This window comes from Chiloscyllium punctatum, chromosome 26 (assembly GCF_047496795.1).
Source record: "Chiloscyllium punctatum isolate Juve2018m chromosome 26, sChiPun1.3, whole genome shotgun sequence".
In the NCBI taxonomy this organism is placed as follows: domain Eukaryota; kingdom Metazoa; phylum Chordata; class Chondrichthyes; order Orectolobiformes; family Hemiscylliidae; genus Chiloscyllium; species Chiloscyllium punctatum.
The window spans coordinates 66,164,343-66,184,639 of NC_092764.1; positions in this window are offsets into that span (position 1 = coordinate 66,164,343).

The window sequence follows — 20,297 nt, forward strand, 5'->3', positions numbered from 1 at the left end:
TAGGATATCATTTTTATACCAAATTACGTGAATTTCCTCTGGGAAAAAAGGAGCTGTCATGCAGCGGACAGTGAGGGACGGAGCGGACAGACACGTAATCTTCACTGGAGTTGGCGGCACTGTGAATACATTGATGGGAATCGTTATTAAAACCCTCGTAGTACATTACAGTGACAAAATAAATGAAAGAACTGACATGTCCGAACAATACAGATCAACTAATAATAGTATTCCTTTAGCTGGGGAATCTCAGCGAGCACAGTACACTCACGAAGGCACTTTCGACAGCAGCTTGCATCTGGGAGCACAGGAGCAACAGAGAGATGGGAGCATCACCATCTTCACACGTGCCTCCAAGCCACTCACCAACCTGACTTTGAAATATATCGCGGTTCCCTCAGTGTCACGGGATTAATTTCCTGCAATTGTTTCCCCAGTGGCATGGTGGGTCTAAGTGTATCTATTTAAATCGAACGAAAATCTTTTTATAAATTTGATCCTCTACAATTCTTAAACCTGTAAATTTGCATGTGTCATTTGGATTCATGCAACACTCTCGATGCAGAAAGTCCATGAAAGCTGTGAAATGAAATGAGACTGGTGTTGATGTCCAATAAATCCCCAATGTCGTGGTTCCATCGCTGATAACTCAGGCCATGAGGATGAAATGCATTTCATTCCCATCACAGCAGTTCAAGAATTCAGCTCTTCACAACCTACTCAAGGGCACTTTAGGGGAAGAGCAATAAATGCTGGTTCAGCGAGCGGCATGTGCGTTCCATGAATGAATAATACATTTTAAAAAACAGTTGAGCATGGAAATTATCCTTCCGGTTGTCTTCATGCAAGCACTAATTGATGGAATTCACCGTTTATGGACTGGGACCAGTTTCAGGATCAGTTAATCAGAATGCGCCTGTTCGGTGTTTTCAAACCCCATGAGTCATTGTGATGGAAATATTCGGTTGCATTTGTTCAGTCATTAGATGTAAGTGTCGCTAGTACTTATTGCTTGTCCACTTCTACATTCAGATGAACATCAACTTTGTCCTGGTGATAGTATTACAGTACGTAATTAATTTGCACAAACTTATGATCATGACAGCTGATTAAAAACCAGCATATTCTGCCGGCCTTGGAGGAATCTACAGAAAGCTATGCTTCCCAGGACTAACCGAATCATACTTATGAGTTAAACGCACATTGTAATTGTAATTCGCCTTCTGAGTGAACAGAATATTTGTTACAATTCAACCAGAACAAATGAAAAGGTTAATAGGTCAATGATTAGAATAAGAGTTGACCCAATGTTCTGTATTTTCAATGACCCGTGGCCAACATTCTTAGTATATGTAGTGAATTTCTGTTGGAAAAAAAAAGTGAAATTAATTTTACCTCAACTGCCTTCCCCTATCCGTTGTAGTTTGATGCCTGGGTGATTTATATGTTGATTCACGCTGGCTCAGTGGTTACCGCTGCTGCCTCTCAGGGTTCGATTCCAACCTCTGGCTGAATCAAACTGTGTGCAGTTTGCACATTCTCCTCGTGTCTGCGTGGATTTCCGCTCGGTGTTCCAGTTTCCTCCCACAGTCACAAAAACATGCAAGTTAGGTGAGTTGGTCGTGCAAAATTGCTCACAGTGTTCAGGGATGTATAGTTTAGGTGCGTTAGTTAGGGGAATAGATCTGGGTGAGATACTCTTCGGAGTGTCGGTGTGGACTTGTTGGGCCAAATGGCCTGTTTCCACACTGTAGGGATTCTATTCTATGATAATGTGACACTCAGACTAAGGTGGAGCAAGAGATGCTCCAAAAACGAAAATTTACAAGCTGACTTTGAAGCGTGGGGATTAGTGCTGTTTTATTAAATATTTCCCAACCAGCGCTTGAAAAGAAACCTCTATACTTCAGATCTCACTAAATAATTATCACGCATGAATATGTAGAATCATGTCATTATCGTTATCGTTGTTTCTAAATCCATTACATATAAATGAATGTAACGCTAAACATAATTTTCCACTGGTTGTAACTGATCAGTGTATGCACCATCCTACCATAAATGAATTCAACATATGCAAATGCAATATCTTCATATGCTTTATGAATGGGTAAGTTTGCAAAGTGCATATGATCATAGAGGTCTACACCTGAAAACAGACGCTTCAGCCTAACTTGCCGAGGACGCCCAGTTTTCTTTTAGAATTGTGTAGAATCCCTACAGTGTGGAAATAGGCCATTCGGTCCAACCGATCACTCTGACCCTCCCAAGAGTAACCCACCCAGACTCATTCCCTTATCACTCTGCAGTTACACCTGACTAATGCACATAATCTAAGTATCTATGAACACTATCAGCAATTTAGCGTGACCAATTCACCTAACCAGCACATCTTTGGATTGTGGGAGGAAACCAGGGCACCTGGAGGAAACCCGCGTGGACACAGAGAATCGTACCCGGGTTCTCGGTGCTGCGAGGCAGCAGGGATAACCATTGACAACCGTGCCACGCCCACAATTCATGCTAGTATTCACAATTTAAACTGGTCTCATTTGTCTGCGGTTGGTCCATATCCCTTCACACCTATCCCATCCATAAACTTGTCTAAATGTTTCTTAAATTACGAAGTTGTACTCGCTTCCGCTACTACCCACGACAGGCAATTCCAGACATTCCCAACCCTCTGTGTGTAAACTGTTCCCCCCGACCCTTTTGTATCTCTCACCTCTCACCTCCCACTTCAAACCTGTGCCCTCTAATTTTAGACACCCTCTACCACGGGGAAAAGCTGTCCACCTATCTATGCTTGTAGTGATTTTGTATACGTCTAGAAGGTCACCCCTAAGTCTCCTATGCGTCATGGCAAATAAAATTATGAAACCAATGGAATATCCTGAACAATCTCTATAAGCATGGACCCAAGTTGCCGTCAGTAATTCTAGCCATATATTATTGAACACCTTTGAGGCACTGTGGGTCATGAACAGCAGCAGAACTGCACTCCAGCACAATCTGTAACCTCATGGTTTGTCATATCCCCCACTAAGCCATTACCATCAAGCGAGGGGATCAACCCTAGTACAATGGTAAGTGCAGGAGGTCATGCCAGGAACAGCACCAGGTATATCTGAAGTTGGGTTGTCAACATGGTGAAGCCACCAATTAGAACTCCATGCAAGCAAAACAGCAGAAGCAACAAGTGGTAGACAGATCTAAGTGTTCCCATAATTAACAGATCACAACTCGGCTTTGCAGTCCTGCCAGTTGTGAACGATGGTAGATGATTAAATAACTCACTGGAGAAGGAGATTCGACAAATATCCCACTCAATGATGAAGACCCCAGCACATTAATGTAAAAGATAAGGCTGAGTAATCGCAGCAATCTTCAACCAGAAGTGCCGAGTGGATGATCCACCTCGGCCTCATCCAGCAATGCCTATCATTACATATACTAGTCTTTAGCCAATTCGATTCGCTCTATGTGAGATCAAGAAATGGTTGGAGGCATTGGATACTGTAAAGGCTATAGACCTTGACAACATTCTAGCATCAGCACTGAAGACTTGTCCTCCAGAACTTGGTTCTCACATAGCCGAGCTGTTCCAGTACAGTTACAACACTGGTGTCTACCTGACAATGTTAAAAATTGACCAGGTATGTCATTCCAGATGAAGAGCTTATGCCCGAAATATTGATTCTCCTGCTTCTCAGAGGCTGCCTGAACTGCTGTACTTTTCAGGCACCATACTGTTCGCATTTGATCTCCAGCATTTGCAGTCCTCACTTTCTCCCAGGTAAGTCCTGTACATAAAAAGCAGGACAAATTTAATCTGGACAACTACTGCCCCATCAGTCGAATCTCCCTCATCAGCAAAGTGATGGAGGGTGTCAACAGCAGTGATATCAAGCAGCACTGAGCAATAACATGCTCAGTGATGTCGACAGGACCACTTTGCTTCTGACCTCATTATAGCCTTGGTTCAAATACAGACAAAAGTGCTGCATTCCAGAGGTGAGGTGTCAGTGACAGCCCTTGACATCAAGACTCGATTTGACTGGGTGTGGATCAAGGAGTCCGTGCAAAACTGGAATCAATGGGTGTCAGGGGCAAACTCTCCCATGGTTAGAGTCATTCCTGACACATTGGAAGACGGCCATGGGATTATAAGTCTGTCATCTCAACTCCAGAACATTTCTGCAGCAATTCCTCGTGGTAGTGTAGTGGACCCAACCAGCTTCAGCTGGTTCATCAGTGATCTTCACTCCAGCATATGGTCAGAAGGGGAAATGTTCACTAATGATTGCACTATGTTCAGCACCATTGACGAGTCCTCAGATACTGAAGTAGTCCCTGTTTAAGTGCAACAAGATCTGAGCAACATTAAGGTTTGGCTGACAAGTGGCCAGCAACATTTGGACTACACAAATGCCAGGCTATGATCATCACTAAGAAGAGACAATCGAACTACCGTTCCATGATATCACCACTTTATCATCCACAATCAACATGCCAGCAGGTTTCATTGACGAGAAACTCAACTGGGCTCACCACAAAAATACAGTGGCTACAAAAGCAAGTCAGAAGCTAGGAATATTATGGTGAGTAACGTACTTCCTCAAAGCCTGTCACCACCTACAAGGCACAAGTCAAGTGTGCTGGAGTACTACCATCTCGCCTGGATGAGTGTGGCTCCTACAACACTCAAGAAGCTTGACAACATCCACAGTAATGCAGGTTGCTTGATTGGGCACTACATCCACAAGCTTTCAGAAGCATCCACCATCAATGCTGTGTCGCAGCAGTGTGTACTATCTCCAAGATAAACTGCAGAAATTCACCAAATATCCTCAGACAGCTCATTTCAAACCCACACCATCTGGAAAGATAAGGGAAGTTGATACATGGGAAGACCACCAACTTCAATTACCCCTCCAAATCATTCACCACCTTGACTTAGGAATATATTGCAGTTCCTTGACTCTCGTTGAGTTAAAATCCTGGGATTCCCTCACTGATGATATTGCGAATCAATCCCATCAGATGGATTCAAAAAGGCAGCTCATATCCATCTTCTAAAGGGCAACTCAGGATGGGTAATAAATGCTGGCCAGCGAGTGATGCCCACTTCCCACAAATGAATGAAGAAAAAAGAAGCAAACAAGATCTCTGACATATTAAATTCGATATTAAACATTGAAATATATCTTGGTCAAGGTCTCAAGACCTGTGCAAAATGATAGTGTAGTAATATGAAACGTTATGTGTCCGGCTCAATAGCTGAAAGGGGAAATCCGTCAGGAAGACTTGAGAATTATCACAGGTTCACCTCACTAAAATGAGACAGAAACATTCACACAAACCTCAGTCAAAATATTAATGAAGAAACAGACATTGGGTCAGTGGGGAGTGTTCAAATCTAATTTCATCTGATACAACATCAGATCTTCTTTTTAGTCCCAAAGGCAAGAGGTGTATTTGTCATAAGAATAGTTTGGTACCAATAAAAATACAGTGATGTCACAAAAAAATTCTGAATTCATTGTTTGATAATAGCTACTAATTTGATATTTATTAGAGATTAATTTCAGAATGAAGGTAAATAGGAGAAAAAATGCGAATTAAAAGATCAGATGGAAATTAAAAAATACATTAAGAGAACGAATTAAATAAATTAGTGGTGCCGTGTCAGGCGATGTGTTGAACCTGCATGCTGTGGGACCTGGCTGATCCCTTTGTGGTTAGTAATAACCACACCTGTAACAAGTGTTGCTTGCTTGAAGATCTCCAGCTTAGAGTGGTTGGGTTGTCGTCTGAGCTTCAGACACTGCAACACACCGGGGAGGGGGACAGTTACCTGGAATGCTGCATTTCTGGAAGCAGTCACTCTCCTCAGATTAACAATCTCCAGTTCAGCCAGTCATCAGAGGCGGGGGGGGGGGGGGGGGGGGATGCGGAATGGTGGGGTGCGACTTGCGAGGAGAAACTCAAAACAGAAATCAGAGACAGAAACTGATGGGAAAGCTCTCAGTAGACCAAAATTGAAGTTCAGAAGAAGGGAGGCATGTTTGCATGGTTAAAAAGGATATGTTACAATTAGACATCTTAAGACGGCTTTAATAATGTCATCCAATGCAGAAGGCAGATTGCAACGGTTGTGTCAAATGTTAAAAACATTAGCAACATTATTTAGAATATAGTTAATAGTTTGAGAGGACCACAATAATTACTTGAGGTTAAAGGACTAAGGGACTTAACGAGACAGTAAGTCAAAAAATGTACCAAGGAGATTGATATAGAATGTAATCAAATGTATGGTCTGTTGTACGGAATGACATGTTTCAGTGATGGGAATTTAAGCAAAATATATTGATAAACGAGGAAGTATACTTAGGAGACGGCCGACAAGCATTGAGGAAAAAACTTTCATCTCGAAGGTGAAAGGATAAAGAGTAGCTATAATCACGGAAGAGGCAAAAAAAAGAGCAAACCATTCTATTCCTCAAGTAATACATAACTAAATGATTGAATTGAAACTAAAAAAGTGAATCTTCAATAACAGCGCTGATGATGAAAAGTCAGTTGGTCTAATTAGGAATGATGTGACAGAACCGGATCCTAGTGAGGAAACTTGAAGACTAAGGCAATCTGTAAAGAGTTGGACAGTCAGGAAATTAATACTGCATCTTAGGAATGAATGGAGTCAAATCTTGTAATCCCATCCACAATTGCAAATAAGAAACCTGCTCTATTTACAGAATAAAAGCTATATGGGATTCATTTTGGAAACTCGAATGTGAATGCAGAATACAGGGTTACATACAGGATTCTTGGCAGTGTGGAGGAACAGAGGGATCTTTGGCTCCACATTCATTGATCCCTCGAAGTTGCCACCCAAGTTGACAGGGTTGTTAAGAAAGCATATGGTGTGTTGGTTGTCATTCGGAGGTAACTGAGTTTAAGAGCTGCAAGGTTATGCTACAGTTCCATGGAACCCTGGTTAGACCACACTTGGAATATTGTGCCCACTTCTGTTCGCCTGATTATAGGAAGGCTATGGAAGCTTTCGAGAGAGTGCAGAGGAGCTTTACCAGAATGTTGCCTGGACTGGAGGGCATGTCTTATGAAGAAAGGTTGAGGGAGTTAAGACTTTGCTCATGGGAGCGAAGAAGGGTGAGAGGTGACTTGATAGAGGCATACAAGATGATGGGAGACACAGATAGAGTGAATAGTTAGAGACTTTTCCCAGGGCATAATTTTGAGGTAATTGGAGGAAGGTTTTGGGGAGATATCAAAGGTCGGTTCTTTACACAGAAAGTGGTCGGTGGGTTAATGCACTGGCAGCGGTAGTAGTAGTCGGATATATTGAGTACATTTAAGCGACTCTTGAATAAGCACATCGATGATAGTATTGAAGGGTATGGAGGTTAGTTTGATCTTATAGAAGGATGTAAGATCGACACAACATCAAGTACCGAAAGGCCTGTACTGTGCTGTACTGTTCTATGTTTTATTTTACATTTTAAATAATTGACACAGATACTGCAAAATTTATTGATTTATTTTTCATGCATAAACAGACAAAGTTTTGGCAAATCAACTGCGGCAACAATGAATAGTAACATGAGCAGGAAATGTGACATGTCAGAGACATTTATTCACCTCCATTATTGTTAACCAGCAATGCACAAGCTGCATTTTAGATAGTCAGGCTTCAACCCCAAATGTTGGTGTTTACAGACGAAACACGGAATGACAGAGAATAACAAGATTTACACTGGCTTGGATATCACAGGCTCGGGGAGAACTGGGAAAATTCCCAAGAAATAAGTCAATGCAGGTTAAGCTCAGGTGGGGCTGATATTTGTAAAATCGAACTAAAGTAAAATAACACATACTTAAAGTAAATGCAATGCAAACTGACATTTCATGTTTGATTATGTTAAGTGTATTAAAATTTGGATCCCAAGAAATTAATCATTAGATGATGTGATAGCATTTCAAATTGTCATTTTAAGAAAGAACTTCCAAATAAACTTTATTTTTGACTGTTGAAATGTCTGCAGCAAGGCCTATTAAGGTCAATGACTTCAAATCCAATGTTTATCAAATGGAATAGACAGATAATGGAACATGGAGAAGGTACAATTCACTTCAGAAAATGTTTGATTCACACATTTTAGGATGAAAAGTAATGGCCGAAGAATACAGCTTTGCACAAAACTTACAGGTACGCTTGCACTGTGGGTTACCAATTTCCCTGAAATATTGCCCCGAACGTTACTGTAAAGAAGAGAACCAAACGTGCATAGTGCTCCAGAGTACACGGCCAAACTGTGTGAATACAACGAGAGTTCTTGAAACTTCAACAAAATCCACAATACGATAAAAGATTATGAACTAAACGGTTTAATTTCGAAGATTGAAAACAACCCACATCATGTCCAGAACGCAACAGAAAGAGGTTGTTAAAAGTATGTTAAGAGGTCGGGAGAAACAGATATTAAGAAAAAGAAATCAGTTCAGAAATCACCAGTGATAACTTAAATTATTAAAGCTTCCGATATTCTAGTTCTTGTTTAAAAAAAAAATCAAAGAATATTGGCGCCACTGGATAAACGAGCAATTATTATTCATCCTACTTCCGGTAGTTATTTCAGGCAACAGCCTTAATGTGTTGAATAAACTAGAATGGACATAAACTGAATGGACATACGCAAGCTTTTTTAAAAAAAGACTTTTTCTGGTGTGTGTCGTTCTCCTCTTGTGTTCCGAACCTGAGCTTTGCCCTATTTGTTCAATTTGGCTGGTGCTCCATCCGTAAGGCGCAGGAGAAATGACACTTCCTGAGGAAGACGGGATCCTAGATTTCGGCTTCATATTGCGCCCAAAGTTGCGGTCTGCATTTCAGTTGTTTCTAACGGAAATTCACTCTGCAGTGAAAAATGTATATTGAAAATTCATTTGCATGATTATAAGAAGATTTTTTTTCTCCCAGCCAACAGTAGAAAACACAGAAATCGATACCGTTTACACAGAAGTTAGGCTAAAAGGAAATTATGCTCTGATGCTTTTGATGATGTAGATAAGACAGAATATATTTGAGTACACGAGGAACCTTCGATCGGCTTGCAAACATTTCAAATAAGCAGCAGGATGAAATTATTAAATTCTTGATTCGTCCATCTCCGGATCTGCAATACATTATCCAAAAATTTCGAGAAAACAGATATAATGGTAATCTTCTAAAGAGACTTTGAATTCCAGAATAAAATTGTAGTGACTTGGAGAAGTGATAAGTCGGTTGGAGTAATTGGATGCATTTTCAGAGTACCAACATTCTTCATCATTTTTTATTGTGAAAAGATCTCATTGTTTTGCTTCCTTTAACAACGAAAGTATTAACGTCTGTGATACTCTGACCACTTTGAATATAAACCACTTAAACAGATATTTGAACAGTCTTTTAAAACAGATCCTCATGATGAAAAGTTGTCTTTTCAGATCCAACCAGAGAAATCTGATAGTTGAACTGCATAAACCAATCCATATAGCCCTGGCATTTATACAACTTAAAGGGCATATCGGATTGAATGTGCAATGAATGTTGATACTAGTGTGCGTTTTATGAACAGTTTTAAGAAGACAGCAGGGCTGAATATCACATTCTTTATTTGGACAGCAACATGTTTGAATATTACGATATATTTGCGTACTATGAGCAACTTGATATTCATTTCCATCAGACTTTTCTGAGTAATTACTATGTAATGCTCTCTCTATATATATGCATCTATAAACAACAGAAATGTAAAGCAAACGCATATAAAGCAATACGAGTGGATTATGAAGATCCTTGATCTTATTTACTGAATGACATACAATCAAATCATTACAGGATAGTTCATAATTATTTCGACACTTCATTTAAATTTATTTTCAACAGCATTACATGGTTGTCGATTCAAGGGCTGTAAATTGTACTGCAAATTTTGACATTTTGATTATGACTTTCCAGGTTTGATTTAACTAAGTCAAGTTTATCCATCAAAGTCCTCGATGTTGCGCCGCCTTGTCATACATATCAGAAGCCCAACTAACCTACACTATTCCATGTACGTCCATATGCCTGTCCAATGATGACTTAAATGTACTTAAACTTGGCGAATCTACTACCGTTGCAGGCAAAACATTCCATACCCTTACTGCATTCTGAGTAAGGAAACTACCTTTGACATCTGTCTTATACCTATCTCCCCTCACTTTAAAGTTGTGTCCCCTCGTGTTTACCATCCCCAAACTTGGAAAACTCTCCCTGTCCACCCTATCTAACCCTCTGATTATCTTGTATGTCTCTAATAAGTCACCTCTCAACCTTCTTCTTTCTAACGAGAACAGCCTCAAGGCCCTCAGCCTTTCCTCGTAAGACATTCCTTCCATACCAGGCAACATCCTAGTAAATGTCCTTTGCACATTTTCCAAAGCTTTCACATCCTTCGTATAATGCGGTGACCAGGACTGGACACAATACTCCAAGTGTGACTGTACCGGAGTTTTGTACAGCTGCAGCATATCCTCCTGGTTCCGGAACTCAATCCCTCTATTAATAAAGGCCAAAACATTGTGTGCCTTCTTAATAACCCTGTCAATCTGGGTGGCAAATTTCATGAATCTGTGTACATGGACACCGAGATTTCTCTGCTCATCTGCGCTCCCAAGGATCTTACCATTAGCCCAGTACTTTGCATTCTGATTACTCCGTCCAAAGTGTATGACTTGACCACATTAAACTCCATTTGCCACCTCTCAGCCGTGCTCTGCATCCTATCTATGTCTCTCTGCAACCTTCTTCATCCTTGGTCACTTTCCATAACTCCACCGACCTTAGTGTCGTCCGCAAATTTACTAACGCACCCTTCTAAGTCCTCATCCAGGCTTAAAAAAATGACGAACAGCAGTGGACCCAACATCAACCCTTGCCATACGCCGCTAGTAACTGGAACAAGATGAGCATATTCCATCAACTACAACCCTCTGTTTTCTTTCAGCAAGCCAATTACTGATCCAAACTGCTGTGTCTCGCACAATCCCATTCCTCTGCATTTTGTATAATAGCCTATTGTTGGAATCCTTATCGAACATCTTGCTGAAATCCATATACACCACATCAACCGGTATATTCTCATCTCCCTGTTTGGTCACTTTGTCAAAAAAGCCAATAAGATTCGTTAGGCATGACCTACCCTTCACAAAACCGTGCTGACTGTCCCTGATCACATTATTCTTTTCTTGATAGTTATAATCCTATCTCTTATAACCTTTTCCAACACTTTACCAACGATTGAAGTGAAACTCACTGGTCTGTATTTACCAGAATTGTCTCTACTATCCTTTTTGAACAAGGGAACCACATTTGCTATCCTCCAGTCCTATTCCTGTAGACAATGAACCCAGATTATGTTGGCCGATTTCTCAGAGATTTCAAATAGACCTGTTGGTCTGTAACCTGGTGTTGTGTGATTTTTCGATTTCAGTTAATGTCAATCTGCCAAATTCGCAGTTATTGAAGCTTAACTGTTCAACTGTCATTCAATATTTGTGGTTGGTATGGCAATTCCATGACAACAGCTACACAAGTCCGTCAACAATTGATAACCAATCAGCACTCATGTCATCCAGTATAAATGTTGGTTTTCCCCTTGACGTGGCATTCTTGCAAATTGTTCGGATGAATGCAAGATGAAAATCTGCAACAGAAAATGTCTTTTTTTCCCCTGTGAAGCCGTCAAGCCTTGACACCTGCATTAGTGACTGCACCCCTCTCACATCTTTAAGGAAAACAATTAAATGGTGACACTTTACTCTCAAGCAGATGTAACTGTTCTCTATCTATCTTTGCAGTGGAACAGTCAGCCTCTTTTCATGAGTTTCACCAGGACAGGTTTAAAAAATAAGGAATACAAATTAACCGTCATATGTTTCCACTGTCCACCTTGATAACAGAAATGGCATCTTGGTTCCCTCCAAACAAACACAATCTGGGCTATACTGCTTTCTTACCCCAAAATGCTGTAAATTTAATGTTGCGAGTTTCCTTAATAGAGTCAGAATATTTTTTTTATCAAGCTTCATAATTTTCCAAATTTGTGAAAGTTTCCAAACTCGTTTCTGATACACTTATGAGTCAACAAATAGTGTCAACCACAATGGACTTTCATCTCTTTTACAATCTGTATTGCTTGAGACGTAACAGGAGCTAATTATAGCACAACACTTTTCAATGAGTCAATTAAAAACACATTGCAAAAGTTCTCAATGCCTTATAACGGCCGTGATAATAATTCGAAATTTAAAAGGTCAGACACTTTAGAATTGAGGACTTCCTGTTTCTTTTGACAGTAGGAAAGGCGCAAAATACTTGCCTGTCCTCTTTTTAATATACAGGATATAGTATATCACGTTGACGATAAAAAGAAGTCTGTAACATGTCATTAGTTGGAAAAGCGATTGTCTACTATAAAGAAACAGAATTGGAAAAAAAAATCCATTCCAGTCAATCATAAAACTTCCAAGTTCTAACTAAGAAGAAGTTTGCTTTCGGTTCTGGGTTATCACTGCATCAGACAGATTGGTTAATCGTTTGATCTGATCCTGACCACGCCATCCATTGCATTGGTGCCCTCTCATAACTACTAAGCTTATGATTTCACCTCAACCGACTATCATATTATGAAACGGTGAAGGAATTTCATGTTTTGAGTAGCATTTTATAGCATGCAATTTTAATTTTCGTTAAACACATACCTGGAACTGTGGTCCATGAATGTGAACACTTCTTGAAGTCTAATGTCATCACACTGTAAGGTTGAATGATTAAAGATGTGTGTTCGAAATTGATTATTATTTATGCACCAGGTTCGCTTCCAGTTTTAGGCCGATTTCATAGGAGGCATGGTGGCTCGCAGCGCCACAGATTCGGGTTCGATTCCTGCCTCAGGCGACTGTCTGTATGGAGTTTGAACATTCTCCCCCGTCTGCGTGGGATTGCTCCTGTTTCCTCCCGCAAATCAAAGATGTGCAGGTCAGGTGAATTTGTCTATGCAAAACTTGTCCATAATATTCAGGTAAGGGTAGGTTAGCTAGGTAGAGCAGGAGGGGAGTGGGCTACTCTTTGGAGGGTCAGTGTTGACTTGTTGGGCTGAACGGCTTGTTTCTACACTGTAGAGATTCTAATTCTATCCATTCTTAGAAAATCAGATCCAAATTCCACAGTGGTGAATTCACAGCAGGTCGCTTTCCATATTTGGTACTAACACAAATTTGTGAAAAACGGGAGTGTTTTGGAGAGGAGTAATAAACACTGGATGGAATTTTGCTTGAGAGGTAAGAATTCACAACAAGAATTTGTTGTCAGGAAATTTAATGAGCCACAAATACATCAAGAAGGTTACAAAGTTAACTTGTTCTTTATATGCAGCAACAGTACAACATCACAAGGAAACACTGGTGAGGGAAAAGCCAGCCAAAAGAAACCCTTGTTTAAAGGCCCTATAGATGTCAAAATAAAGCCTAAAATTGAGTCAATTGCAGTGAAATGCATTGAGACATCTGAAAAAAAGAAGTGTTTTCTGAAGTGTCAACACATTCAAGGCTATGGGCCTAGCGTTGATTGATTTTCATACTGTAGTTATCTTTCTCCCTGGAAGTGCAACTAATTCCCACCAGTTTTTTTTTCCTGATTAGAGGGACATCCTCGTAATGAGAAACAAACATATTTTTAATCACTTGATTTTAGAAGATTGAGAGATGGTCAAGTTAAAATATACACTTCATGATGTTGAGAAAATGTTTTATTTTTGTTCCTCCTGTTTTATTTAATTTCCTCCTAGTTGGAAAATCTACGGTAAGAAAATGTTTGATTATGGTTTTGACCATTTATGAACGTGGAAAGAAGACATGGCTCATTGTTTCAACTTTGAAACTGTGGATGGTCAACTGCTGAGTACAGGTAAAACAACACTCCATACACTTTACCTGCAGAAGAATTTTGCACTCACACTCAATCAATTTCGATCCATATATCTGTTATGTAACAAGCTTATTTGCCCACCTGGGCATTGGCAAGGCTCATGGAAATCAAACCCCAATATTCCTGAGCCATCACAATTACTAACATGTGATTATGCCACCAAATTGCCCAAATCTAACAAACTACCTCACTGTGTTTGAGTGATTGCACACAGGCGATTTTATGTTTTCCCCAAAAATCACTATTTATGGTAATGAAATTGTTTCAATCATATCAACAAAGAATCTTGACTTATTAACTGATAATGGCAACATAGCCCCAGTGGACCAGAGTGCTTCTCTTTCATTATAGAGAGAAAATTGGTGGTGGTTTAACCTGAGCTGCACCGTGCCTCATATGAGAGGTAATATTGAGAAATTGGGATCTCTCTCACTTACACTCCACTCCATTTCATAATTTCTGTATATGTGCCAACAGAGAGACAAAGAGACAAGGCAAGACTCTAATATTCTGACTATGAGAGGAATTAACTCACTGAAGCAGAGGAATCAGCTCTACAAGATCAGTTGTGTATAGTTGTGGGAAATAGGAAAGACGTTGATGCACTGGAGAGAGTGCAGAAGAGATTTAAAGAATGGTTCCAGAAATGAAAAATTTCATAAAGATTGAAGATGCTGGGATTATTCTCGGAGAAAAGAAGAAGAGGAAATTTGATAGAGGCCTTAAAAATGATGAGCATGTTGTTTTCACTCAAAATAAATAAAAGCTAGAGGGCACAGATTTAAAGTGATATGCAAGTGAAGCAAGAAAGCTAGAGGGCACAGATTTAAAGTGATATGCAAGTGAAGCAAGACTGATGTGAGAAAAACAATTTTTCAAAAAAACAGGTTGTTAGCATATGGAATGCACACTCCATGGATGTAGTGGAAGCAGGTTCAAACAAAGCTTGCAAAAGAACATTGGATGGTTACTTGGATAGAAATGGTATGAAGGGATATTGGGAAAAAGAGGGCATTGGCACTACATAATAGAATTGATGCAGGGATCATGGATCAAATGGGCTCCATTACAATGTAGCAATTCTGTGATTTGCAACTGATTTTCTGAATTAATTAACCTTTTTCCAATTGGTTTATGATTTTAATGCAGTTTGTGGTTACCAATATCTTCCTCACCACTGCGTGAAACTGACTGTTCCCTATTTTCTGTGTTTACTCATTTTTAACAGAGGTGTGAATTAGATAAGCTATTTTCAGCCTCATTTCCTATCACAAAGTAGGATTAAAATTTGGTCATTAATGTCTTTAAAATTGCTGCCGGAATCTCGATTTCGTTTTATGCACTAATGCATGTTCATCTGGCATTTCTGCAGCTCTCCTCAACTTTCAACCTTTCTATTGCTCAGCATGTGTTCGTATCATTTCTGGAAGTGAGATTTTAAACGTCTCCAGCAGAATATCTCGAACATCCTCATATTTCTTTTCTGTCCTTCATGCTCTCATCCATCTATGGACGTTGCTCTGTTTAACTCTTCCAAACTCAATATAAGTTTGACCTGGTTCCTTTGTTGCATTTTTGAACCGTTGTCTATATGCTTCTGGTACCAATTCATAGGCAGCTCAAAATAGCCTTTTTACTTCTTCATATCCTCCTGACACTTCCTCTAACAACACTGAAAACACCTCAATAGCCCTGCCTACCAACGTGCACTGAATTAAAATTAGTCACACAGTGTCTGGCCAGTTTATCTGTGATGCCAATTTCTCAAAGGAAAAGAAAATGGCTGCGACACCTTCCCATCAAATTTTGGTTATGTTTGGACATATTTGAATTTGTCTCTACCAGGTTGTTGGTTACGATGAGTTTGCTGATCATCACTTCAGTCTGTTAGTTCTATCATTTGAAGTCTTTTTGCTACAGGTTCCAACTGTTCCAATTCTAATATTCTTTCCATTTCTTCTGCTTTTAACCGTGATTCAGACTGTTTCAGTATCCAAAATCCTTTCTCTTTTTCCCTTTCAAGTTCACCTTTTAAGTCCATTTATGTCATTTATAATTCAATATTTTCTAACTCCACTGTGCTTGACTGATTCTCTGATGACCCTAACTGCTTGGTTAACTGCAATACGATTACAGCTTTCTTATTAAAGATCTCAGACATGAGTACCGAAGTTTATTTGGACACTGAAACAGAAGATAGGAGCAGGAGGAGGCTATTCGTTCCTTCCAACCTGATCTACCATTATGATCATGGCTGATCCTTGAATTCAATAGCCTAATTCTATTTTCTCCCCAGAACCTTTGATCCCTTTCACCCCAAGTGCTATATCTAGCCGCTTCTTGGATACATTCAATATGTTTGTCTCAACCACTTCCTGTCATAATGAATTGTACGGGCTCACCACTTTTTCAGTGAAGAAATGTCTCCTGATCTCCACCCTAAATGGTCCACCCCGAATCCTCAGACTGTAACCTCTGGTTCTGGATGTACTCACCCTTGAGAATATCTCCCTGCATCTACCCTGTCTAGATCTATTAGAATTTTATAAGTCTCGATGAAATCCCTCCTCCTCATCTGAGCTCAATCCTAATCCAGTCAATCTCTCCCCATACGCCAGTCCCCTGATCCCTGAAGTCAGCCTTTTAAACCTTCACTGCACTCCCTCAAGAGCAAGAGTATTCTTCCTCAGAAAAGGAGACCAAAACTGCACACAGCATTTGAGGTGTGGCTTCAACAAGGCCCTGTATAAATGCAACAAGATATCCTTGCTCCTGTACTCACAGAACATAGCACATGAAACATTACAGCTCAGTACAAGCCTTTTAGCCCGCGATGTTGCACCAACCTGTGAAACCAATCTGAAGCCCATCTAACCTACACAGCTCCATTTTTAAAACATATTTCTATCAGAAGACAAATTAAATGCCCTTAAATTTGGTTAGTCTACTACTGTTGCAGGCAGGAGGTTCCACACCCCTCCTACTCTCTGAATAAATAAACTACCCCGACATCTGTCCTATATCTATTAACCCCTCAATTTAAAGCAATGTCCCCTTGTGCTAGCCATTACCATCCAAGGAAACAGTCTCTCACTGTTTCACCCTATCTAAACCTCTGATTGTTTTAAATGTCTCAATTCAGTCACCTCTCAACCTTCTTCTCTCTAATGAAAACTGCCTCAATTCCCTCAGTCTTTCCTCTTACGAACTTCTCTCCATACCAGGCAGCAACCCAGCAAATCTCCTATCAACGCTTTCCAAAGCTTCCACATCCTTCCTATTAGGCAGTGACCAGAACTGATTGCAATACTTCAAGTGCATCTACACCATCGTTTTGTGCAACTACAGAATGACCTCATGGTTCCAAACCTGAATACATCCACTGCTGAAAGCTGACACACCGTTTGCCTTCTTAAGAACCCAATCATCCTGGTCGGCTACTTTCAGGGATCTATGTACATGGACACCGAAATCACTCTGCTAATCTCCATGACGAAGAATCTTAAAAGTAGGAAAGTATTCTGCATTCTTGTTACTCCTTCCAAAGTGAACCACATCACGCTTTTCGAACTTAAACTCCATTTGCCATCTTTCAGCCTAGCTCTCCAACTTATCTGTGTCCCTCTGTAAAATACAACATCCTTCAGCAACAGTGCCATCTGCAGATTTACTAACCCATCTTTTTACGCCCTCATCCATGTTATTTATAAACTTGACAAAGAGCAGTGGACCTAAAACAGATCCTTGCAGTACACCACGAGTAACTGACCTCCAGGATGAACATTTCCCATCAACCACCACCCTCTGTCTTCCTTCAGCTAGCCAATTTCTGCTGCAAACCACTAATTCACCCTCAATCCCATGCCCTCCTGTTTTGTGTAGTATCCTACCTTGGGAAACCGTATCAAAAATCTTACTGAAATCCATATAAAGATCAAAGCCAAAGGCTCTGCAATCTCCTCCCTGGCTTCCAAGAGAACCCTGGAAAAATCCCATCCAGCCCAGGATATAGAAGTATTTTTGCACTTTCTAGAATTGCTAACACCTCCTCTATGTGAACCTCAATCCCATCTAGTCTAGTCACCTGTATCTCAGTATTCTCCTCGACAAGATTGTCTTTTTCCAGTGTGCATGCTGACAAAAAATATTCATGTAGTGCTTCTCCAGTCTCTTTTGTCTGCACAACTTCCCACTACTGTCTATAATCGGCCCTAATCTTACTCTAGTCGTTCTTTTATTCCTGATAAACCCGGAGAAAGCCTCAGGGTTTTACTTGATTCCAGCTGCCAACAACTTCTCATGTCCCCTCCTGGCTTTTCTGAACTCACTCTTTCGGTCTTTCCTGGCTGAAAATGTGTTGCTGGAAAAGCACAGCAGGTAAGGCAGCATCCAAGGAGCAGGAGAATCGACGTTTCGGGCATGAGGCCATCTTCTGTCTTTCCTGGCTAATTTGTAACTTGCAAGTGCCCTAACTGAGCTTTCATGTTTCTTCCTGGTGACAAGAGCTTCAACTTCAACTTCAATGGCTCCATTGCTCAACAACTTCTTCCATGGCTGACAGGTATATACTTATCAAGGATATGCAGTAGCTGTTCCTTGAATAGGCTCTACATTTCAATTGTGCTCATCTCCGGCAGTTTGCTTCCCCATCCTACACATCCTAAATCTTGCCTATCCCCCAGCTATAAATTAGATTAGATTACTAGATTAGATTACTTACAGTGTGGAAACAGGCCCTTCGGCCCAACAAGTCCACACCGCCCCGCCGAAGCGCAACCCACCCATATCCCTACATTTACCCCTTACCTAACACTACGGGCAATTTAGCATGGCCAATTCACCTGACCTGCACATCTTTGGATTGTGAGAGGAAACCGGAGCACCCGGAGGAAACCCACGCAGACACGGGGAGAATGTGCAAACTCCACACAGAGAGTTGCCTGAGGCGGGAATTGAACCCGGATCTCTGGCGCTGTGAGGCAGCAGTGCTAACCACTGTGCCACCATGCCGCCCATCTTGCCCTGCAGTACATGCCTATTCATTTCCATCGCTGAAGAAAACATAACTGAATTGTGGTCACTATCACCAAAGTGATCACCTACCTCCAAACCTAACATCTGGCCGGGTTCATTCCCAAGTACAAAATCCAACGTGGCCTCGCCCCTTGTTGGCCTGTCTACATACTGTGTCAGGGAACCCTCCTGCACACATTGGACTAAAACTGACCCATTGAAAGTACTTGAAATATAGAATTCCCAGTCAATATTTGGAAAGTTAATGTCCCCCATAACAACTACCCTGGTATAGCTCTTAAGGGATCATTGGATACGGGAAGAAAGTAGCAACAGGATACAGAATTGGATGTACAGTTGTGATCAGATACAATCGACCAGACTCCAAGAGCTGAATGGCGTGCTCTTGCTCCAACATGCCATGTTTCACGAGGGATAAATAAGTATCAGAAGAAACCTTAAATTATCTCTAAGCTAATGAAAATCTGACCACTGTTTAACTGACCCCATCCCACCCTGCTGGGCAGCCCACTCCTACTAGATCAGTTTAACTTAAACAGCTCTCAGAAACGGATCCGCACCCATAGGAAATAAGCACTACATTTCGATATCTGAGAGAGAACAACATTCCCTGTGCATCTGAGAGAGAAAATTGGTTAGATATCTTTGCTATCCTTTCGTTTACATCTCTGAAACTATTCACAGGTCAACAGAAACCTCTGAACAAGGTATCCTCTCCTTTCCTGTTTTTAATCTCAGCCCACACGACTTCAGGAGACAAGACCTCAAACATCTTTTCTGCCACCATAATGCTGTCTTTGACTAACATTGCCACACTACTCCCTCTCTTAACATTTTCTCTGTTCTTACTGAAACATCTCAATCGCAGAACCTGCAACAACCATTACTCTCCCTGCTCTATCCATGTCTCCAAAATTGCTATAACATCAAAATCCCAGGTGCCAAGCCATGCTGGAATTTCGGTCACATTATTCTGGATGCTCCTGACGTTGAAGTTGACACACTTCAAACCAACTGCTTGCTTGCCAGTGCACTCTTGTGACCATGAAACCGTATTTCCAACCTCACTACTCTCAATGACCTGTATACTGTAACTACAATTTAGGTTCCCATCCCCCTTCTGAATTAGTTTAAAACCTCCCGAGGAGCATTAGCATATCCCCCCTCCCCAGGATGTTGGTACCCCTCTGGTTCAGCTTCCACCTTAGCTCCCTGAATTTCTGCCTTAAATCCC